Here is a 25,824-nt window from a genome sequence, read left to right on the forward strand (position 1 = left end):
GCCTCGGCGGCAGCAAAGGAAAAGGAAAGGGAAAGTGGGCAGGGAGACCAGCCTCAAGGGGGGGGGGGAGCGAAGGGAAGGTAGGCGATGGCGGCTGCAGCAGGGAAGGATCAGGTGGAGGGGGGGCAAAGGAACGCGGTGCTGAAGGGAAGGAGGGTGGCAGTGGGGTAAGGACCAGCTGGGGTGGTGGTGAAGGAGAAGAGAAGGGAAAGAGGGCGGGGGGGACCAGCCTCGGCAGGTGGGGGGGCAAAAGGAAGGAGGGTGACGGCGGCTGCAGGGAAGGAGCAGCCAGGGAGGGGGGCGAAAGAGGGTGGCGGCGGGGTAAGGACCAGCCTGGGGGGGGGGAAGGGAAAGAAAGGAGGGCAGTGGGGAAGGACCAGCCTTGGCTGGGGGGGCGAAGGGAAGGAGAGTGATGAAGGGGTGGGGGGCAGGGAGCCAGCCTGGGGCACGACCTGCCCACGGTCTGGCGCTGATCATAATGTCCCTGTATAAATCAATGGTGTGGCCTCATTTGGAGTACTGTGTACAGTTCTGGTCACTGCACCTCAAAAAAGATATAGCATTGGGAAAAGGGCAATTAGAATGATTAAAGGGTTGGAACACTTTTCCTATGAAGAAAGGTTAAAATGCTTGGGGCTCTTTAGCTTGGAGAAATGTCGACTGAGGGGTGACATGATTGAGGTTTACAAGATTATGCATGGGATAGAGAAAGTAGAGAAAAAAGTACTTTTCTCCCTTTCTCACAATACAAGAACTTGTGGACACTCAATGAAATTGCTGAGCAGTCAGGTTAGAACAGATAAAAGGAAGTACTTCTTCACCTAAAGGGTGATTAATGCATGGAATTCACTGCCACAGGAGATAGTGGTGGCTACAAGCATAGCCAGATTCAAAAGGGGATTGGATAAACATGGAACAGAGGTCTGTCAGTAGCTATTAGCCACTGTGTATTGTTGGAACTTTGTCTGGGGCAGTGATGCTCTGTATTCTTGGTGCTTGGGAAGGGTACAGTGGGAGGACTTCTAGTGTCCTGGTCCCACTGATGGACCTCCTGATGGCACCTGGTTTTGTTTTGTTTTGTTGGCCACTGTGTGACACAGTGTTGGATTGGATGGGCCATTGGCCTGATACAACATGTCTTCTCTTATGTTCTTAGAGTCCCAAATTCAAGCAAATATACCTTTCCAACTTAAGTGCAGCCTACTTGGCAGGGCTGCAAAGGGTTACTAGAGGTGATTCCTGGAAAAGGATTCCATATGGGCCCTTACTGGATTATGTTTAATGGAAGGGTGGACATGAGCATACACATGCACATATACACACAAAGGAAGGAACTGATTAATCCTTAACTGAACAGAGAAAAGGGAAGTCTCTCTAGGAATGCACAGATTCTTAACAGTTCACTTAACCAAAACAAACAAACAAACAAACCCACAATCCATAGCAAGTGGTTCTCTTGTGGCAGGGAGCATGCTTTGATCTGAAATGAAAATGAACAATTATGAATTGTTCCTTCCTAAAAGGAATTGTTCCTTCCTAAAAGGAAGGAAAAGGAAAGGTCCCCTGTGCAAGCACCAGTCGTTTCCGACTTTGGGGTGACGTTGCTTTCACATTTTCACGACAGACTTTTTACGGGGTGGTTTGCCATTGCCCTCCCCAGTCATCTACTCTTTCCCCCCAGCAAGCTGGGTACTCATTTTACCGACCTCAGAAGAATGGAAGGCTGAGTCAACCTCAAGCCGGCTACCTGAACCAGCTTTCGCTGGGATCAAACTCAGGTCGTGAGCAGAAAGCTCCAACTGCAGTACTGCAGCTTTAACATTCTGCGCCGCGGGGTTCTATTTATACCCTAAAAAGAGAGGTCTTATGTTGGGTAAATATCGAGAAAAAAATTACATGTCAGTGAGCTGCATGGCTTTTGCAGACCCCGTTCAGCGCTCTAGGATCAGGGAATTTTCTAAGTTCACTTAATGGTGGTGGTGCTTCCACTTTCTATAGCAGTGATTCCCAATCAGGGTAGCGTGGTACCCTAGAGTTCCCCGAACACTTCCTAGGGGTACAGCAAGATGTAGATGTACCACAACACCATTCCCCTTCCCCCCCCCCCGCCACCTCCCTCCAACCAGGCTGGCCAGGTGCTAGGTGACTCCAAAAAATGCACGCACACAAGGTTGGCAGCACTGCTGTATGCCTGCACAAGGAGGCTCTACCTGGCCCCACCTCCTTGGCATCCTCCTCTTTGCGCACGCTGTGCAGATCAGCAGCAGTCAGTGAGCAGAGCAGCATGTGTCATCTACTGCTACTGCTGCCAATGCCTGACACTTCTGCCCTTTTTTTGCCAGGCTCCCAGGCAGATCACCCAGCTGCTTTCCTCCTCCTCCTCCGTTCCTCGGACTGATGGCTGGGTGCTGCAGCTGGCCCTAGTACTGAGTTAACATCAGACTGGTAAGCAGCAAGTTCAGCAACATGCTGTGCCACGAGAAGGGCGTGTGGGGGAAAGTTGGCTGGGGGGGCCTTGGGGGCCAGGGCTCTTGAGGCTGCTGTGCACTCAATCAAGGGCTAACCATACTGTGTTAAGCAGAGTCACACCCTAAACCCTCTGACATCGATGCATTTAGAAGGATGAAACTCCATTAAGGATTGTACTGTTAACCTGTTTTTTCCTACATGCTACTCATATTGATTTTAAGAACTCACACTGGAACTTTGAATGTAAAGACTACACTGGCTAGAAAAAGCATTCAGTTAAAAAATGTGCTTTCTTCTTCTGCCAGTCATATTTGAATGAACCCATACTGTTATCTAATGAAGTGTGCTTTTAGCATACAAAAACTTACATTCACAAGTTGTGCATTCCAGGCTAGCATCAGCTCTGACACTGAAAATTTTTGTGTTTCAGTTTGGTGGACGTTTATTAATTGTATTCAGCACAGTTTCTTAACATTACTATTGGGACATGCATCTGTTGTGTGCTTTGAAGAATTTTAAAATATCACACTATTCTGTCTTAATTTAATTAGTTTAAATTACATTCATTTTCACATAATTAATTAATGAATAAGCAGAAACTTAACTGCAATAAACTATTATGTATCTCACGTAACTAGAAAGTAAATCAATTTTTTAAAAATAGGTGTTTCTTTCAAGGGTACTGTGAGATAAAATGAGTGAGGTCATGGGTACCACTGTGTTGAAAAGGCTGGGAAACAATGCTCTAAAGAATGATGCCAACAACATGATTCAATAAAAGGCTAGGGAACAGCCCCATCTTTTTCTTTTAAAATCATTCGGTTGCCAACTAACTTTTGTTGAAGCACTAATAGAGTTCATGTTTTATCCAGATCAGGAAGATCCTGCATGGCCCTAATTAAATGGGCCTTTTCTACAAGAATAACAGGAGTTGAATAAATATGCTGCATTTAGTTTTTTTTCAACATTGAATTGCATATCTATGATATTTGGAAGGCTAAATCTTGAACACCTCACTAAGCAAACACAATGTAAACCTTGAGCCTTATTGCATGTTGCAAGATAATTTAACTTACAAAATAGAGGCTTCTTCATACATTTCTGTGAGGTTGCTATGGCAATATTGATAATGGCTGTATTAATATGATTCTGATAACAATTTTAAATAGAATGCAGCAAAATGTTTCATGCCACAAACAAAGTTGTACTACATCGATCTGCCCTATGGAGACAAAAGAGCTAGCACAATTGGTGATAGTGCTGTATGTAGGCCAAAGTCTGAAGGTTTTTTTTGTTTGTTTGGTGCTAATGGGATTGTATACATGTCTGTATACAAAACAGACTGCATTATAACTTACCAGGCTTGCTAGGTTTAGGAAATTATTGCTATTAGAATGACCACTATCCCCTTTGAGACATGATTTTTAAAGGTTTTAGACACATATAATTAATCAAGAGTGGCATGATTTTAAAATGCACATACACATGACATGTACCTATCGCAACAGATGACCCAAAGTAATCTATTCTTGCCATAAATTCTACAAGTTATGCTATAATGACACAGAATAACTTTGGAGCCACTTTAGACTTAAATAGGTGGATATGTATCTTCCTGTATCAATTTAGATAAAAGATCTGTACTGGCTATCTTGTTCAAGAAGTATTTTGTATTCTCAGGAGATTCTCACTCTACAGGCGAAGTACTCCATTTCTCCTTTACTTCATGCAGGTGGAAGAATATTAAAAGTAAGGTAATATATGGTGTATTCTATAGTTTTCTCCCACATAAAAAACCTGACAACTCACTGGAAGTTTAGCATAGAACCCCTCTAAATATACTGAAGGCAAAGTTTAAAATTGCAGTAAAAACATTCCTTAGAACACAAGTAAATAGCTCAAATAATTGGGTAGACCAAAATTTTGAATTCCTTTTTCACATAAATGTTACTGATAAAACAAATATGACAATCAACAGGAAAAAATATTACACAAATTTAAATGATTACAGAAATCTAAAAAAATTGTTACAGAAATCTTTAAAAAATTAAGCTTTCTGCTGGCCACAGCTTGTGGTGGTGAGCAGAATGCAGGGGTGAAATGGCTGGGAGGTATTTCACTCCTGCTTTCTGCTTGCTGCCAAAAGCAGTGGTCAGCAGAAAGCAGAGGATGAAATGCCTCTCAGCCATTTCACCCACTGCTTCTTGTTCACTGCCAAAAGCCATGGTGAGCAGAAAGCTGGGGTGAAATGGCTCAGAGCCATTTGAACATCTTTTTTTTGCTTCCCATCACTTTTCAAGAGGAGCAGAAAACACAGGTCTTAATGGCTCTGAGCCATTAAAGGCCCAGCTTTCTGCTCCTCACCACTTTTCATGAGGAGCAGAAAGCAGAGATTTAAACTTTACATGGCTCAGAAACTGATATAAACTGCTTTGGTTCATGAACTGGCTTATCAGTTTGTGGTTCAACCACAAACTATGAACCAAACAGAGCTGCAAAAATGCTAATCACTACATCCTCTGGCAGTGAATTCTACATTTTAATCTCTCTCTATGTAAAGTATTTCCTTTTGCCTATTCAGGATATACTGGTCATCAGTTCCATTGGATGCCTTTGAGTTCTAATAGTCTGGGAGACTGAGAAAAATTTCTCTTTGTCAACTCTCTGCACTCCTTGCATAAATTTAGTTGTCTCTTCAAAGTTGAAAAGTTCCAGACTCTTCAGCTTTTGTCACAGAGAAGGTGCTCCACCGTCCTAATGATCTTGATTACCCTATGCTCTGTGGCATCCTTTATTCAGTGACCAGGACTAGGGATGTGCAAAAAAAAATTAGGTAGTACATGGATTCGGTAATATATGGGGGGTGGGTGGGAATACAGAATCCCGTATTTCTGAATTCCGTAGTCGGAATAGCCGCATATACGGTAGATGCGTGGCTATTTCCGAATATATGGCCCCATTATACCCTATGGGCCATTGAAATCAATGGCAAATAGGGTATATTTGAAGCCACCTGGAGGGAAGAGGGTTTGAGGGAGAGCCCCCAAATTTGCAGGGGACCTGCAGGGGACTCTCCCCTACAAAACCCTCAAGTCCCAAAAAAATTGGGCCAGGGGGTCCAATTCCTGGGGCACCCAAAGCCAAACCTAACTTCACACCAGAGAATCTCTATAGGACCCAAATGCGCTATATGCATCTATCTGCTCTGTGAACCCTGCCACACAAAACACAATTTGCTCAAGGTCTGCTCTGCAGACCTGGCTGCAGCAAACCCAGATGTAGCTCTCCAGCCCTGCCCCAAAGAACGCGGGGAGAGCTGGCCAAGCACAACAAGCATGCTGGCTCTGGGTCTCTCACCCAGGTGCCAGCTTCCCTGCCACAGAACACACAATCTACAGATGCCAGCTCTCCAGCCCTGCCCCAAAGAACATGGGAAGAGCTGGCCAAGCACAAGATGCACTGCAACCCTAGTCTCTTTAAAAGGGAGCCTGATGTGGCCTAGTAGTCTCGCTGCCTTTTATGAGAAACCTGAAATCTTTTTAAATCACCCCTATCTGGCCTACTTGAATTTTGAAAGGAGATAAAGCCCTAAACTGGATTTTTTTTTTAATTTCAAAAAACACAATCCCTAAAAACACCCTTATTAGTGGGGCAGCCTATTTAGTGGCCCTAGACAAACCGAAAGCACACTCAGACTCAAAAAATAACTCTATAAAAACATGAAAGTGACCCAGTCCACACAGCCCACACACACCCTCACCAACCCCCACACCAACTAGAGGTAATTTAAAAAAACCAAAACGTAATAGAAAGAAACTTAACTTTTAACCCCCCCACCCCCCCACCCCCCAAAAAGCAGCACAATCAGAAAAGGCCAAGCAACTCCACTGTTAAAAAAGTGGCCTTTTCACCAATAAGAAACCTCAGGCCAAATCAGTCAACAACACCCCCCCCCTCAAAAAAACCCCCAGAACCAGGAAAAGGGGGACAACAGAACTGGAGGATGCAAAACCTGCAGCAATAGAGAATAGATCCAAACAGAAGGCCAACAGAAACTCAACTGTTTTAAAAGTGGCCTTTTAAACAATGAAAATTAGGCCAAACAACACCCCCCCCCCCTCAAGAACCAGAACCAGAAGAGAAAAGGAACAACAGCAGCACAACACAGCAGCAACAAATCAAACACAGAATCCTTTTAAAACAGTAAAAAAACCTTAACTTTTAACAATACAGGAACTTTCCCAACCCCTCCCCCCCAAAAAAACCCTTCACCCTAACCCCAAGAAATCTGAGCCACCCAAATCAGGAAAAGTAAAAGGACACTGCACTTTTAAAAGTCCTCTCACTAAAGGAAGATATGGGCAAATTGGCAAAAACCCCCCACCCCAGGCCCCCTCCCCCAGCAGAACCCCCTAACCCCAAATAAGCTACCCACCACCCAAATCTGGATAAGTAAAGGGACTCTGAGTCTTAAAAAGTCCTTTTACCAACTAAAATAAAAACAAGAACCCCAAGACTGTCTTACCTTAGATGTCTTCTCTACTCCAGGCAAGTCTGGTAAGTCTGAGAGAGAGCAGCAGCAGCTGAGGCCAAGGGCCAGCACAGTACAATCTCTCTCTCACACTAACACACACCAACACAGCAGCAATGGAGGAGTCCAGCCAGGCAGACTCCTTAAAAAGGTTCTCTGGCCCTACAGAGAGCAGTTTCAAAAAATAGCACTGCTCTGTGATTGGCCAGACAACAGTGCTTACTTGGATACCCAACTAAGCAAATGATCAAAAGAACAACAATGTTGCTGATGGCTGCGGGATCAGCTACACAACAGCCCTGCAAAGCATGCATTTGCAATGCATTTTGTAAATTCATGCTTTGGATTGGCTGCTGGGGCTCCTCTTCCCCCTCCCCCCTCCCTGATCCCAGGGAGGCTAGGGGAGAGGCGGGAAAAGGCTACCAAAGGCAGGAAAGGAGACAAGCAGCTCCCTTGAGGCTGCAGAAGCCCCTTTCCCACCTTTTCCATGGATTTCCGTATACTTCTGAATATCTATACGGAAGTATACGGGGAGCCATACTCGGCTCCCGCATAATGGGCCCCAATTGGATTCGGCTGTATGCAATTCCATATACAGCCGAATCAGGGGTGATTCGGCGGTTGATTCGGTTCAGCCAAACCGAATGCGCACCCCTAGACTGTACACAGTATTTACAATAAAGCCACACCATGGCAGAGCTAGAACAAGTGCAGAGGAGAGTAAGCAGAGGAAGATAACTGCAATTTTAATGTCAGGCTTCCAGAGACTGACAAAATACCCCCCTCAACTTTGTTCACTAAAGAATCAAAGGGGGAAATGTTTTCAAAGCTTTAGGCTTCCCCAGGGGTTGTTTTGTAGAAAAATAGGTGGTGGAGCTCATTAAAAAAATTAAAACAAGGGAAAAAGTAATCAGTGAATCTTATGCACTGATGAAGGGGGGAGGGTGGCAGAACATGCAGAGTAGGTAGAATGATCCTGATGTGGGTGGGGAGTGACTTTTGAGGCATGGTAGAAAGATGGGGGGGGTGGAATCTGAGGGAATCTATATGCTTTTGAATTACCTTCAGCTTGGAAGCAAATATGGGGAAAATCAGCACAAAAACACTCTCAGAAAACCCAAGGAAACAGCAACTAGAAAGCAAACTGAGCACCAAAGTGAGGGAAATCAATGCAGAATGACAAAGAAAACCCGATGGACATGCATGGTGAAAGCTTGTGCATAATAGGCCAATCTCTATATCTTCATGACAGTATAATAATGATTTTCCCCACAAGTTCCTCAAATTGTCCCCTTGCTTCTTATCCCAATTCACTTTGAATGCAGGACAGATTCCTGGAACTCAAACCTACTATGATATAGTGGGTTCGATGCATTGACAAGGCAAAGTGATAGTGATCATCAGCTCTTTATTAGGTACAGCATAGTATAGGGCTGCACTCAAAAGACTGAGGAACTGGGCCAATGGGGCCAACTATATACAACTCAGGGTTCCCACGCAAGCATGTGATTAGATCATTCAAACAGCAGGGGTCCTGAGATTGGTGCAGGGCAGCAGGGATTTGGATCCTTCTGCCCATTGTTCCCAAGTCCCCAAGCTCTGTTCGTATTGCTCCAATGAACCAGGCAGGAACACCCAATTCAGTCCTCACTAGAGTCCATGTACACAACACTTACCTTAGCAATTCTATATCCAAAAAGGGGTTCCTTTTCCTCTCTTTTTTTATCCTAGTAAGTTTGGATCCATTATGACAAATTACAGAACAGACAGTGGAGAAAAAGCCCAAAAATAGACATTGAATTTAAAAATACATTGCTTGCTTAATGCACAGAAGATACAGTTTATAAAGAGGGGGAAATGCCTTTTTCACAGCTAAGGTTCCTAGCCAGCAGCCAGCACCCAGAGAATTCCAGTGAGGGGGAAAGGGAGGGGTGCTGTCAGTGATGGTACAGCATTTCTTCTGGGAAAGACCTGGAAGTGACATCCTATATCTCTATGAGTCATTGGAAATTCTAATATGATTCCTAAAGCAGACTGGCATCATTTTCAGGTTTTCCTGAAAGTGAGGTCACAGTGGGTGATTCCCCATTAGGACTTTAATCCTGCTTCAACCCTGTCTCTGAAATGACATTCTATACTAAACTCAGGTTCACTCCTCATTTTCTTGGGTTATTTTTCATTTCTGTACTAAAGGGCGGTCACCCATGTTCCTCCTGTTGTCACTGGCTATCATGATGCTGTTTGTATCGAGGTTTTCTCACTCGCAGGTTACATTAATGTAGAAGCATAACTCAGTTTTTAATCTTTTAGTCTCTGTTATGCCTCTGCCTGCACTTTCACCAATCAGCCACTTGTTAGCATGTGTAAGGTTTTATTTCTGTAGAAGGGTTCTATTATATATTCCCCCTTCTTTTCGTTGTTGTCCATTGGGTTGTGCTCTGTGTAGTTGCTACCAACAACCCATCTTCTTTTGTGTTTGGGTTTCAGCTCCAACAGAAGTGGGCTGCGGGGGGTGGGGGAGGCTGGCTCCCCCCCCCATCCACATCAGATGGATTTGAGATACTCAATTGTGGTGCAGGTGCTCCCCCTTCTTGAGTGTGGAGAAACAGCATATGTCAAACTGCCAGGATATTCTTTTTCTCCTGTCGGGAGGATACCTTCCCCCATGAAGATCTCCTGTCTTGCTTTCTCCTGTGTTGATCCCCATGATTTTGAGGTGCTGGGTCCCAAGTCTGGCTGCCCCTTGGTATTCTGGAGGGCCCTCTACCAAACATAGAAAGTCTTCCCCTCACTCAGCCTCCAGATCCCCTAAAGGGAGAGCTATTTCTCTCCCTCGCCCTTCCCCCTTCTTTTCTATTGATGACTAGGAGCTTGAATGTAGAATTAATAACCCGGGCCAAGCAGGCAATTTGACCTGGGACAAACAGTGGTATAGTAAAAATAATCAGGGATAAATAATCAGGGATGAATGGGAGGTAAATGGTCCCAAGTTGAACTCTGAAAAAAATCTGGGTTTGGATCCTAGTGGGAAATCACCCAGTGTTGCTGATGGCCTTTTTTTTTTTAAACACATTATTTTCTCCCACTAGTTACATAAGCAGGAAAACAATGGCAGGAAACTGGAGTGGGGCCAAGCTATCCCTTGACTCAGAAGAAAAATGGTAGCACCACTTATTGCAGGTCCGCAAAGGAGGAATCGAATACAGTGCCACTCCAAATATTCACTTAAGCATAGAAAGATCAGAGGTAAGTATCACACTTTCAGAATTTATTTCCTTTTTGTCTTCTGGTATGGAAGAAAATTTCTTATTCTTCCTTTTCTCAGCTTTTTGCCCTTTTCCAGTTGCTTTTTAATAGACCCTTCCAAATAATTTCTATTTTTTCCACATAAAAGGATACTTCCTCCTTTTATTCAATTCATCTGATATGTCCTACCCTTTGGGATTTTCCAAGATGTATGACATTTTGACTATTTTGGCAGTGCAGTCCTAGGAACAAACACTTTTCTTGGAGTGGGTCCCACAGAATTCATTGGAATTTGCTGCCAGGTAGACCTACTTAGGATTGCTTCCTAGGGTTGCCAAGTCCAAATCAAGAAATATCTGGGGACTTTGGGGATGGAGCCAGTAGACTTTGGGGGTGGAGCCAGGAGACATTGGGGGTGGAGCCAGGAACAAGGGTGTGACAAGCATAATTGAACTCCAAGGGAGTTCTGGCCATCACATTTAAAGGGACAACACACCTTTTTAAATGCCTTCCTTCCATAGGAAATAATGAAGGATAGGGGCACCTTCTTTTGGGGCTCATAGAATTGGACCACCTGGTCCAATCCTTTTGAAACTTGGAAGGTATTTGGGGGGGAGGCACTAGATGCTATACTGAAAATTTGGCACCTCTATCTCAAAAAACAGCCCCCCTAGAGCCCCTGATACCCATGGATCAATTCCCCATCATTCCCTATGGGAATCGTTCATGGAGGTGCATGATGGCTGTGGGGGAGGGGCTTCCCCGCCAGCCAGCTGACTGGGGGAGGGGGGAAGTCTGTAAAACTGAGGGATCCCTCTCTGGGACCTGGGGATTGGGAAGCCTATTGCTTCCCCTCTCAATTTTTTTTTAATCCAGATTGTATTTTGACATGAAACTCCCATCAATTAAATACATTTTGAATGAATTTCTTATTGATTTATTTTCCCTCTTCCAGTTTTTCTTCAGAAGCTCAGGCCAGGATCCTGTACCTTTGTTCCAGGTGTTCTTCCCTTCAGCCACTGCAAATGAGAGTCCTATCCTTGCCACTTTGGGGCTCCTTGAAAAACACTGGTTTTGCACAAGCAGAAGAGCATGGTGGCAGAGGATGTGAGCTCCCCAGTGGAGAACAATCTCTGCAATGGCCAAGGAGATAGAAGGGTTGCCAAATGCCTGGAGAAAAAAATGCCCTGTCCCTTCAACAGATGTTTAATAGTATGTTATTTACCGTGTGACGTTATTAGTTTTATGCCATGGAAACTTCAGCTGGCCATTTCTACACATTAAGAATAGGATCCAATCCCTAGTATCCAAGAATCAAGGCAAAATAGTAAAACAATGAACAGCAAGAACAAAAAATTGCCCTTACAATTGCAGCCCAAGTCACTGAGCTAACCTGAGTTTTGAACTTTAAGCACAGAAGTATGTGAGAAAATAGTGGGGAAATATTATTCGACAGGTTTACATCCTGTCTAGTGCGAGCAGAACAGTGCTTGTGCAAGTGAACTTTCATGCCTTCTCCCTACCACTGCAATTTGCTGTGTTCTACAAAACACTGTGTCCATGGGTTAGGTCTGTTAGAGTGAATTTTTGTTTATAAAGTATTATGCTGGGAGGTACGGCCAGTTCAAGAAACAGATTATTTATTTAAGAAGTTACATTACTGCATAGAGAGATTCAACCTTCTAGCTGCACAGGAAGAGAAGAGACAGAAGAAGAAGGAAGCCTTCTGGGGATAAACAAGGAAACAACATTTAGCATATTAGAAAGAAGGGCAGCACCCATGTCCCTGCCTGACTCATTTTCTATTTGCTTTCTCTGCTTTGAAACCTGGATCTGCGCCCTGAATTTGCTTGGCTATAGATAGCTATAGCTCTGCTTTTTCATCTTACTCTTTGGTTCCATCTCCTGTGACAGTCACAATGCACACTCTCAAAACTCCAAAGTTAACTGCAGCCTCAAAAAGGCTGGGCACCCCTGCTCTACTAAGTTATTTAATATCAGAAGTGGTAAATAGTAAATACCACTTTATTGTCCGGAGGTCTAGCAAGAGTGGTAGCTTGAGCATGGGATGCGAGATTGCCTGCTGCCACCAAGCAAACTGAAACTCTGTGTTTGGATAATCTGAGATGACTGACTCTTGATGTGGGCCTCTATAATATTGGATGTTAAATACTAAATGATGCTTGGTATTGTGTTGACTGGCAGAGTTTACTAATCTCTAGTCCAGATATTTGTATTATTTTCCTCAATAAACTTTGTTTCTCTCTCATAATAAACTTTCTGATTTCTCTCTTTCCTTCCTCAGTATTCCTTCCAAACTGGTAAAGTCACTTCATCATTTTGTGAATGAATCTTTTAATGCTATTGTGTGGGCCACTGCTTAAACTGGGGCATTGCATAAGCCACATAGAACCTAAGTCAGCACCTCTTTTAGCATCAGAGTGCAAAGAGATGGGAAGTGGATTTTCTTTCTTGTTCTTCAGCTATTTAATGTGAATCTTGGCCTGGATTCCATTCTAATTTCTGTTCAGCTGCGAATCTCACTTGGTGGACCTCAGGCCAGTCATACACAACTAACTTAGCCCAACTCACCCTATTGCAAGTGGGGGGGGAGGGGAATAATCTGGCACAGGTGGATTCCACAAAAGTAGTTAATGTTAACAGTTTATATAAATTTGGAATGGTGATATAAAAGGCACGCACAAAGACACATTTATTTTATTGCTTGGAATAAAATAACTTCTACATTTTAACTATGAGGGAAGATCAAAGTTGGTTTTGAAATATCTGTTTCTTGTCTTTGATCCACAGTGTTACAGAAAGTTTTTTTAAGGCACCTTAAAGTGGTCACTCTACATGTATTTCTAGAGGATATATTGCACATTTGTTTTTATCTCATATTAACATCCCTCCATCCTTAAAGATAGTGCAAGCAAGAGTGACCTTACTCTCACAGAATTCAAGAGAAGGTTAATGACTAGTGTTTTCCTACCCCAATAAGGAATGGGAAGAGGGGGGCAATTCCACCTGTCTTGTCTTCCACTTGATCAGAATGAATTGATGGAAAGAGCCTTTTTCTGTATCTGAAACCTTTAAGAACAACCCAAGTTAGGGGAAACTGTGAATTCATAATGTTTTGTAACTTCTTGTTAGAGGAGCTTTGGAAGTTAAACAAGCCTTATATTACATATTCTGTATCTTAAGTAGAAAGAAACATCAGCATCCAGTAGCAAGGTCACATTGCATACTCAGATGCTAAGACACACATAGGTTGCAGGAAAATCTTATCATAGTTTCCCATTGACATTTATTCTTCATATCTTTATAGGATGAAAAGTATATTTCCTGGACTTTCACTAGGCTGCGTGTAAGCTCTGTGTTTGATCTGAGATGTGTGTGGGCCCTTGGGAACACAAGTTCCATCTATATGGAAATCTTGTGTTTATGCATGCTTTCCATCACTTTCTGTTGTTAAGCTCACTTTCCTGGCCTTCCCAAGACAGGCCTGCCTTTTTTCTTTTTATGGGGGAGGGCATTTAAATTAATACAGCTTATCTATTCAAGTACTGGTGAAGCCTATACTGGAGAAGGTAAGAAACAATGCTGATCCTCATTTTCTGACCTCAGGGTGCTTTTCTGCTGTGCCACTACCATGAGGTTTTCCAGTGTTCTTATCTTTATGCGGCAGAGAATAATGGTGAGTGATAAAGCACATTTGTTTTTATCTCACATTAACATCCCTCCAACCTTAAAGCTTAGCATAGAAGGGTCCAAGATTGAGTCTTCTTGCAGTCCAAGGGACTCTCAAGATTCTTCTCCAGCACCACAGTTCAAAAGCATCTGTTCTTCTGCTTCATCCAGACCATTCCTTGGCATTAAGCTTCTTTAGATCCTCCTCACTTTCTGCCATTGTTTTAGGTAAGGAGATTTTACAAATGTTTAATAAGTATAACTCTGGTACATGAGGAATTCTCATTTTTAAAATCTTTTGGTCTATTTCTGTTTCATTGACTACACTAAAGCCTTCGATTGTGTGGATCACAACAAACTGTGGCAAGTCCTTAAAGAGATGGGAGTACCAGACCACCTCACATGTCTCCTGAGAAACCTGTATAAGGGTTAAGAAGCAACAGTCAGAACAGGATATGGAACAACTGATTGGTTTAGCATAGGAAAAGGAGTTCGACAAGGATGTATATTGTCACCCTGCTTACTTAATTTATATGCAGAATACATCATGCGGAATGCTGGCCTGGATGAAGCAGAAGCCGGAATTAAGATTGCCAGGAAAAACATCAACAACCTCAGATAATGGCAGAAAGTGAGGAGGACCTAAAGAACCTCTTGGTGAGGGTGAAAGAGGAGAGCACAAAAGTAGGTTTGAAGCTCAACATCAAAAAAACAAAGATCATGGCATCTGGCCTCATCACACCATGGCAAATAGAAGGGGAAGACATGGAAGTCGTGACAGACTTCACATTTCTGGGATCCAAGATCACTGCAGATGGTGACTGTAGCCATGAGATTAAAAGACGTTTGCTCCTTGGGATGACAGCTATGGCAAATCTGGGCAGTATAATAAAAAGTAGAGACATCACCCTGCCAACAAAAGTCCATATAGTCAAAATGATGGTATTCCCAGTAGTAATGTATGGCTGTAAAAGCTGGACCATAAGGAGGGCCAAGCGCAGAAGAACAGATGCTTTTGAGCTGTGGTGCTGGAGAAGAATCTTGAGAGTCCCTTGGACTGCAAGAAGATCAAATCAGTCAGTCCTAAGGGAAATCACTCACTGGAGAAGATCCTGATGCTGGGAAAGACAAAAGCCAAATAAAGAGGGGGGTGGCAAAAGATGAGATGGCTTGACAGTGTTACTGATGCAACAAACACAAATTTGAGCAGACTTCGGAGGATGGTGGAAGACTGGAGGGCCTGGTGTGACTTTGTCCATGGAGTCACAAAGAGTCAGACTAGACTGTGTGAATGAACAAGTCTTATTTTCCCTTTCATAAGCTTGTTACGCACTAGGGATACTCTTTATAACCAACCTCAGAAACAACATTCATCATGGAGGAAAAGACAATGCTTTTGCTGCTCTCTCATTCCAAATTCACCCCCTAGTAACTATCTAAAATATGTTCCTCAACTTTCAGAAGATGAATGAGGGACATTGCCCCCTCTGGGGTTCTTTATTGTGATGATAGTGATGATGCCCCATTGTCAAAGATGGGAAGCAGGTTTTGGCTTCACCACACAACATCGCCACCAAATGCAGAACTTTAATTTTACTCAGTAATATAAATTGCTACCATTCTCTCTCATGGGGGAAATTCAATACAAATCCTACTGCAATTGAAGAACTGGACCTCTTCATGTCCCAAACCTTTGGAATTCTAGAGATGGCAAAGGAAATAAATCACCCACCACCCCAAGACATAGAAGTACATTTGCTGATTCTGGCCTTTTAAACTCCTGAACCAGCTGGTACAATTCCAGAAGATACAGGAGTAGGAAAGGATCATGTGACTACCAGGGCTATCCAACATTTCTGGAATATTTATCCTATTGATCAGTCTTTAAGGTGTTTCAATTAGAAGTCTATAAGTTGGGTAACATTTTTGAGAGTCCTAATTTGCATTCTCTTTGCTTACTATATTCTAGAAGTGAACCTGATTATCCACAAACCATAGAGAAACATATGCTGCTTCAGCCTTCCCTGTTTTCTTGTCCCACTCTTACTCCTGAGGGATTGTTTGATGCCAAGAAGTTTCCTTGGGAATAAAAGTTATTAAAGCATTATTTTAATTGCGATTACTGTGGAAGGGAAGAGATAAAAAAGGATCTTCCCTCAAAGGTATTCTGCCTGAGGCATTTTCTATAGTCAAAGAAGAGGTGACTAAGAATTTGTTTTTAATTAAGCTGAGCTAATTAGAGGAAACAGGGAGGTTAGGACCTTCTGTGAAGCAATTTGGTGAAAAGATTTAGCATTAGTCTAAAGTTCTGAGTAACAAAAGGCAAAAGACCAATTCTTTCTTGACAAAATGTGTTAAAATACTACAGAATTCTCACTTTAATCTTTGGGAACAGTTAAGCCATACATATATGAACATTTTGGACAATAGTCTTAAACACTGCTGGAGCCTGTTGAAAAAACTAGGTACAAGTTCAACTTTGCTCTGAGGAAATCCAGAGGTAACATCAAACCAGGTAGCTACCTAACTGGTATCCCTATCCAGAGCTCTGAATGATCAAAATTTTACAATTAGGATAAAGAAAGAAAAAAAAAGAAATGCACTTGTCATGAACAATGCTTCCTCTAAATTGTGGAGTCTTGTGAGCAAAAATTCTACTTTGTGAGCTCCTGGAATTAAAGTTGTGAGTGAGCGATTTGGCTACTGCATAAATTAGTTTGCTCTGGGGCCATTTTAACTGAGCTAAGACAAAAATGTGTGAGTTGGAGGCTAAAAGATTGTGAGCTAGCTCACACTAACACAGCTTAGAGGGAACATGATCCTGAAGACAGTGAGCTGTTAGGGGATTTCAGTGCTGTTGAGATTTCTAAGGCACTGAAGGACATCAAGAGTGGAAAGGCATCAGGCTTTTACTGCATCCATTATGAGTTCCTGTTCAACAGAGGCATGTTCACTAAGAAGTGGCTCATAAAATTTCTCACTGACATCATGAAAACAAGAAGACTTTTAGGAGAATTTAAGAAAGCAAGATAGTTGCTATTCTGAAAATAGTTGCTATTGGAAAACCAAAACATCTGGTGGAAAGTGACAGACCTATTTCTCTTCTGAGCTCCTGTTATAAACTCCTCAGGAGGTTAATCCTGAACAGAATCAATGACAGAATTAATGAACATGTCTCTGTAGAGCAAACAGAATATAGACCCTGTCATAATTGTTAATGCCAGGTTATCACCTTAATAACTTTCACTAAGGCACGATATCAGAAGCATTTAAGACATCAGCAGTTTTCATCAATCTGACTGTTGCTTATGACATGGACTGGAGGGATGGTCTGCTGTACAAGTTTTTAAAAACTGTAGAACATTATTTTGACTCATAATATGCTGAGTGATAGAACTTTCCAAGTAAATATGGGTCAGTCAATCAGCAAGTAGAAGAAACTGAATAATAGCCTACCCCAGGACTCAGTCCTCACTCTAGGTTTTTTCAACCTTTACTTCTCTGATGTTCCCAAGATGATATCCAGGAAGTTTGCTTATGCCAATGACATGGCAATTGCAGTAAGGCACACATCAATTGAAAGGATTGAGGAAATACTGACTAGAGACCTCAGTTTTGGGGTGACTCACTACTGTAGATAGTGGCTTATCCCAAGTCCAGGAAACCCCCTCCCCCCCAGAGTGCTCCTATTTCCATCTCAATAACAATCTTGCCAATCATAAATTGAATGTCTAGCTTAATGGCATCCGAATGACATACAACCTAAGTACTTTGGCATAACCCTGGAAGATGGCTAAAAGAATACGAACAGGCTTTGGTAGTTGTGCAGTTCTGTTTATTTAAATGGGGCAAAAAAAAAATTACCAGGATCTGAGTGCAATGTGGTCCAGCCCACCAAATTATTTTCCATTGTTCACAGGAATGTGTCATCCTTTCCAGGTGATATTTCAGAGTTCTTTGAACTCTCCCCAATTGCAAATGAGTGGATTGAAAATTTAGATATTCGTATTTATGGTAATTGCCCAATTGGTCTGGATACCCATTGTATCAATTCGGTTATGTATTTTATATTATGATATGCTTTCTATGTGCAACTCTGCAATATGATAGATAATATTGCTGGCATAAGACATGATAATGGCATTTTGCTGTTCCACCCCAGAGTTCGCTTCAGAATCTTTTGCAGTGTTGCTGAGGAAGTTTGAGCATAAGCCTCCCAGGTTGTACAGTAGCCCTATTCGCAAGTTACAATGGACACACATATAATCTGTATATATATTGGATGGTGTATATGGCATACACTTTATTTTTCTTTATGCAGTAATTCTCATGTTGCATTCAACACATGTAGAGCTGAATGTGTGTTTGTGTTTTACTGCACACTTATTCAAGTACTGGTCCATGGTTAAATTTGTAAAGCGAACACATGCTGCCCCTTTTTTAGAAACAAATGTACCTACATATGTGCAGAATGTAAATGTGTTCACTGTGACATAATTTTCAAGACCCCGGCAGTTCAGTAACTCACACCAATCATGAGTTAAGTTTAAGTTCATTACTGACATTAAGGTTAAGTTCATTACTGACAGTCCTTAAGGCACAACAGGCTTTTGCTAAGACTAAAGCCTCTAGGCAATATGGCCCCAATATATAGGCACTACAAAATTGTTACATATTCAATTAAAAGCAAGAAAGCTTAGCAGGGATCTTTGGCGGGAGAGTATCTCTCCCTCCCAGTGTCCTGGGAATGCAGGTGGTTTTTGTTCTTGCTTTAGCAATGACCTTGAGGTGTTGTCTCAAGTCAGTAGAGTGTTTTCGATAATATGTTACACAGATAACAACAAGCGGAGCATGGGGGAAACAGAGCAACATGAACAATACTGAGTTTCACATCCTGTTCAGAATACTCAGTCATATCACAAAACATTAAATCATGGCAAGGCACTTGACATTCTGCCCCCCTTAAGATGCCCTCCCCCCCTGGTTTGTCAGGGTAGTGTTTGTGAAAGTTTTTGATAAGGCGGGGGCATTTGGTGTTTTTTGGAGACCCATTCTGCTTGGCTGGTAAGGAAATGAATCCATTTTATCAAGTAATAGAGTTCTCCTTGTTTCCATTTGAAGTTGGATGGCGTCGACCTCATGATGTATCTGACCCCGTACTAACATCGGAGGTGGAGGTTGCATCTGGGGGTGCCATCACGAGATTCCAGGGTCGTGCTTCAGAAGACTAGCATGAAAACAAGAGTGAACATTTCGTAAGGATTTGGGCAGTTCAAGTTCAACAGTCATATTGTTAATCACTCATTTTACAGGAAACGGATTCAGATATCCAGTTTTTTGGATTTCTGAGAGTTGGGTAAATGCTTTAAAGAAATGTATACCATATCTCCTACTTGTAAATCCCAAAGTTTGGAGTGTTTTTTGTCAAACTGGGTTTTATAGGAACGTTTGGCTTTTTCTAGTTGAGTTTTAATAGTGGACCAGGCTGCTGTTATGTTCTGCCACCATTGAGTAAAGTTGGGAGGAGAGGATTGATGAGGCGGGAGTTCCAGAAAGGGCTTCCCCTCAAATCCATGCGCAATGAGAAATGGAGAAGAGTTGGTGGCACTGTGTACACTGTTGTTGTAAGCATATTCAGGAAATGGGAGTAGGGACACCCAATTATCTTTTTGGAATGAAATAAAGCATCTCAGAAATTGTTCTAATGTAGAATTAGTATGTTCCATCTGACCATCTGTCTGTGGGTGACAAATGGAGCTCAATCCTTGCTCAATGCGAGCTAATTGGCATAGTTGCATCCAGAATTTAGCAACAAATTGCCCCTCACAGTCGTATATAACCTTATTAGGAAATCTGTGTTATCGGAAGATGTGTTGGATGAACAATTGGGCTAGTTTTTTCGCAGTGGGCATATGTTTACACGGGATGAAGTGAGCTTGCTTTGAAAAAGTGTCTGCAACCACTCAGATTACTGACTTTCCTTGTGAAGGAGGTAGATCTGTAATGAAATCCATGGAAATGCATTCCCATGGCCGAGTGGCCGTAACCAGTGGTTGTAATTCCCCAGGCGTTTTGCCCCCCCCTTTCTTGGCCGTTAAACACATAGGGCAAGTGGCTGCATATTGTGATATATCCCACCGCAGTCCTGGCCACCAGAGCTGCCTTTGGACAAGGTGCATAGTCTTTACAAATCCAAAGTGTCCCCCCCCAACTTGGAATCATGTGATGGTTGCAGCACTGCTTCTCTAAGGGGCTTCAGGATGTATAATTTCCCATCTTTGTACCATAGTCCATCCCCTAAGAGGGTTTGTTCCATTGCGGCATCCAGGGGTTGATTAAGCACCGCTTCCCTTTGTTGTTGGACTTGGTGCCATGTAGTGACAAGGGCACTCAGGTGGGAGGGGGGGAAAGTGAGTCAATGATTACCTCCCTCTTGCTTTCATGTTGCAGGAGGCAGGGCAATGCAGCCCCTAAGAAATTTTGCTTTCCAGGGATATGCCCCAACTGAAATTTAAATTTATGGAAGAGCCCAGCCCAGCGTACTTGTTTGTCAACTTTCTGGAAGCCACGAGAGTGGCTAGATTTTTGTGGTCAGTCCATAATTCAAAAGGTGCCCGGGCCCCCTCCAAATAGTGCTGCCATTTTTCTAACACTGGTTTTATGGTGGAGGCCTCATTGTCACATACTGACCAATTACGTTCAGAGGAGGAGAACTTTTGGGACAGGTATGCACATGGGTAAAGTCTGCCGTCCTCCCCCTCCTGGAGAAGGACGGCTGCCCGGGCTACATCGCTTGCTTCACATTGCACCACGAATTGCTTATTCTCGTCAGGCTGAAAAAGTATTGGCTCTGAAGTAAATAGCTGCTTTAATCTCTCGAAAGCATTTTGACAGTCAGAAGACCATTTGAGCCGTGCACTAAGTTTGCACGCTTGGAGCCCCTTCCCGTTGGTTTTTAACAGCTCTGTGAGGGGGAGGGCCACCGTGGTGAAATTGTTTATGAATCCTCTGTAAAAAATTGCAAAACTGAGTAAACTTTTTAATTGTTTACAAGTTTGAGGGGGGGGTACCCCAATTGACTACTGCTTGAACTTTCCCCAGGTCCTATCCTATGGATAGTGCCAGCAGAAGTAATAAAAATAACAGCTGAATCTGAAGAAAAAAGAGAAATGTCATATAATCAACTGCTTAAGATTCAAGGAGACAAAATTGAATTAAAAACCTCAGAAGAGTTAAATAACAATTATGATTGGTTTCAAATGCAACAAATTAAAAGTTTGATGGAAAATGACATAAAATCAGAGGGAATTAGACGAGAACAAACAGAACTGGAAAGGGTCTTGCTAGGTGACAATGAAAAATTGATATCAAAAGTATATAAGTTATTATTGAAATGGTCTACAGAAGAAGAAGTAGTAAAGTCTCAAATGGTCAAATGGGCAATCAATGTGAACAGAGAAATACAAATGGATGCATGGGAGCACCTTTGGAAGAACTCAATGAAGATATCAACTTGTCAAAGTATCAAAGAGAACTGTTTTAAGATGATGTATAGGTGGTATATGACTCCGAAAAAACTGGCTAAGATAAGTAAGAAAATGTCGGATAGATGTTGGAAATGTAAAAAACATGAAGGTTCTTTCTTCCATATGTGGTGGACATGTGAAAAAGCGAAAGAATTCTGGAAGATGATACAACAAGAAATCTCCAAAATTTTGGGCTACGATTTCAAGAAAATTGCAGAGACGTTTTTACTTGGATTACAATTAGAAAAATTTCCAAAAGAAGATAGGACTCTAATTTGGTACCTGTTATCAGCTGCTAGGACTTTATACGCGCAGCTTTGGAAGCAAGAAAAAAATACCAGAGAAATGGGATTGGACCATGAAAGTTTTATCGTGGTGTGAAATGGACAAATTAACTAGAACACTAAGAGACTATGATTTAGAGATATTCAAAAGGGAGTGGAGAAAATTTAAAGGATATATGGAGAAAACTTGGAAAGTAAAGAAACATTGGACAATTTTTTAGTTGTAAGAATATATATATTGAACTTTGAGCAGTTAGAAGTGCCTTTAGTATTGGTTTGAATTTATAACCTCGGGGAAGTCAACATTGGAGGGAGGGGGGATGGAAATGTCATATGGGTTAATGCGAAAAAAAAATTAAGAAATAGTTAAGTTTTGTAACCATATGCTACCAATAAATTGTTTAAACACGAACTTTCCCCAGGTCCATCCCCAGCCCCCCCGGCTGACACCTGGTAACCCAAGAAGTCTGGTCCCGTCTTGTGGAATTCACATTTTGACAATTTAGCAAACAGTTTATTGTCATAGATGGTTTGGAGGACTTCGCGAACCATTTTCACATGGGAGCGGAGGTTCTCTGAATAAATTAAAATGTCATCCAAGTAACAGACCATCCCCTTTTTCAGGAACTTCTGAAGGGTATCATTTATAAAGTTCATGAACATTCCTGGGGCACCCTTCAGGCTAAATGGCATTACTAAGTATTTGAATTGACCCAGTGGGATGTTGAACACTGCTTTCCATTTGTCTCCCTCCCTGATGCGCACCCGGAAATATGCATAGCACAAATCCAGTTTGGTGAAGATTTTCCCTTGGGAGACTTCAACCAATAGATCTCTGATCAACGTGATGGGATACGCATTATTCATTGAAATTGCATTTAACCCTCAAAAATTTATTTATTTATTTATTTATTTTATTTGTATCCCGCCCTCCCTGCCAAAGCAAGCTCAGGGCAGCTCACAGCATAAAAACATTAAAAACAGTTAAAACGATACACATTATAAATCATACATTCTATAAATGTTCATTTTATAGTTAAAACAATCCAAATTTGTTTGGTGCTAGATCTTGATGTTATACATATTTCAGTTTTTCAATGGTGATGGTACTCCTTCTACAATGTAAGGTCCCTGTTAATTAAAAGCCAGCTGGAAGAGAGTGGTCTTGCAGGCCTTGCAGAACTGAGCAAGGTTCCGCAAGGCCCACACTTCCTCTGACAGTTGATTCCACCAGTGGGGAGCTGCAATCGAGAAGGCCCTTTCTCTGGTGACTTTCAGTTTGGCCTCCCTCGGCCCAGGGATTATCAATAGATTTTGTGAACCAGATTGAAGTATCCTCTGGGAAATATATGGGGAGAGACGGTCCCTAAGGTGGGCAGGTCCTCAGCCATATAGGGCTTTAAAGGTAATAACCAGCACCTTGCAATGAATCCGGTATACTATTGGCAGCCCGTGCAGTTCCTGCAGCCCCAGCTGTATGTGCTCCCACCTAGGGAGCCCCAATAGCAGTCTGGACGCTGCATTCTGCACTAGCTGTAGCTTTTGGTTTTGGCACAGGGGCAGTCCCATGTAGAGGGCATTACAGTAGTCCAACCTTCAGGTGACTGTTGCATGGATCACTGTTGCCAGGCCATCACACTCCAGGAAGGGACCAACTGCATCACCTGTCTAAGGTGAAAAAAGGTGGATTTAGCAGTGGCTGCTATTTGGGCCTCCATTGTCAAGGCAGGTTCCAGTAGCACCCTGAAGCTCTTGACCTTGTGCACCATTTTCAGTGGTGCACCGTCAAATGTTGGTAGGGGGATTTCCCTGTCCAGAACGCTGCTACCCAGGCAAAGGACCTCTGTCTTCGCTGGATTCAACTCAGCCTGAGCCATCCTGCCACAGCTTGCAATGCCAGATCCAGATTTTCTGGGACACAGTCAGGCCATCTGTCCATCAGTAGATAGAGCTGGGTGTCATCAGCATATTGGTGACAACCCAACCCATATCTCCGGGCAATCTGGGCAAGGGGGCATGTGTAAATGTTAAACAACATTGGGGAGAGCACCGCCCCCTGTGTCACCTCACAATTAAGTGGGTGCCTCTGGGACAGTTCTCCCCCATTCGCCACCCTTTGTCCCCGACCATCAAGAAAAGAGGAAAGCCATTGCAAGGCCAACCCCTGAATCCCCGCGTTGGCGAGGCAGTGGGTCAGTAACTGATGGTCGACTGTATTGAACATGGCAGATAGGTCTAACAGCATCAGCACTGCCGAGCCACCTCAATCCAGATGCCACTGGAGGTCATCCACCAGAGCAATCAGCACTGGCCCCGTCCCATGACCTGGGTGAAAGCCGGACTGGTGGGGGTCTAAAATGGAAGCGTCATCCAGAAAACTCTGTAACTGTAGCGCTACTAAATAATTTTACCCTAAAAGGGTAAATTCGAGACCGGTCAATAGTGTGCCAATTTGGCTGGATCTGATGTAGCTTTTTTCAGGAGAGGGCGGACCACCGCCTCTTTTAGAGGCGTTGGAAAAAGCTCTTCCAAGAGGGATCTATTTACGGTGTCCCATATAGGACATCTAAGCTCACTCTGGCAAGCTTTAATTAGTCAGGAGGGGCAAGGGTCCAGATCACAAGTTATTGGGCATACAGTGGAGAGGATTCTGTCAACTTCCTCCAGGCTGAGTGTGTTGAAGCAGTCCAGAACTGATCCAGAAGACAGCCACGGGGCCTCGAGTTCACATACTGTTTCCAATGCGGTGGGGAGGTTGTGGTAGAGTGATGAGATCTTATCTGCAAAAAATTTCGCAAAAGCCTCATAGCCTATCTCCAATTCCCTAGCATTTGGCCTGCCTTGTGGCAATGTTGTAAAAGTCCGAATTGTCCTAAACAATTGTGCCGGGCATGAATTTTCAGATGCGATCTTGACCGCAAAGTAAGTTTTCTTTGTGGCTTTGACTGCCATCTCATAGGACCTCATAAACTCTCTATAGGATGTTCTAGTCGCTTCGTCTTGAGTAGGCCACCATTGCCTCTCTAGCTGTCTGAGCCCTCGTTTCAGCTGCCGCAATTCTGGGGTATACCACGGTGCCAGCTTAACATGAGGGCGCAGAGGGTGCCAAGGTGCGATCTCATTGATGGCTATGGAGAGCTGGCCATGCCAAGATTCAACCAGATCATCAAGAAAATTGCCAGGGGACCAAGGATCCCGATGAGCCATTTGGAACTGCTCAGGGTCCATCAGGTTCTGCTGGCGAGCCAAAATATGCTCACCACCTAAACAGGCTTGGGGTGGGACATTGGGTGAAGTGATCTGACCATGGCACTGCTTAAGGGTGAAGTGATCTGACCATGGCACTGCTTCAGCAGTAATATTGTCCACCAAACCCCCTGCTGCAAAGATCAAATCTAGCATGTGCCCCGCCTGGTGAATGGGTGATGTAACAAGTTGGGAGGGTCCCAGTGTCGCCATGGATGACACTGGGTCCATCGCCTGATTGGAGGTTGTGTCATCAGCATGGACATTGAAGTCACCCAGGATCACAAGCCTTGGGTACTCCAATGCCCAACCTGCTACGGCCTCCATCAGGGATGGTAAGGTGCTGGCTGGTGCATTAGGCAGATGGTACAACAACCATATTGCCAACCCCTCCTCAACGTCCCACTCCAGACCAGCACTTTCAATGCCATTGATCTCTGGGACCAGGAGAGCCTGAAAGAAGTAAGCCTCTTGTATGAATAGAGCCACCCCTCACCCCCGCCTGCTAGTCCGTGACTGGTGAAAGACTGAGTATCCCGGGGGAGCCATTTGGAGAGCACTGTGGTCTCTCCATCTCGCACCCAGGTCTCAGTCACACAAGCTAGGTCCACATCCTGCTCGAGCAGGAACTCTCGGAGGACTGAGGTCTTATTATTTATGGGCCTGGCATGGCATAACAGCAATGACAGAGGCGAGTACTTCATCCTGACCCTACTACCTGACACTGTAGGGATGGGACACAGACTGGAAGGGGGCCAAGCACCTCCATGTCTTGGCCTCCTTCCCTTATAACAATGTCTATTCTCATCGTCATATCTTCCCCTCCCCAGGA

Source organism: Heteronotia binoei, chromosome 1, assembly GCF_032191835.1.
Source record: "Heteronotia binoei isolate CCM8104 ecotype False Entrance Well chromosome 1, APGP_CSIRO_Hbin_v1, whole genome shotgun sequence".
In the NCBI taxonomy this organism is placed as follows: Eukaryota; Metazoa; Chordata; class Lepidosauria; order Squamata; family Gekkonidae; genus Heteronotia; species Heteronotia binoei.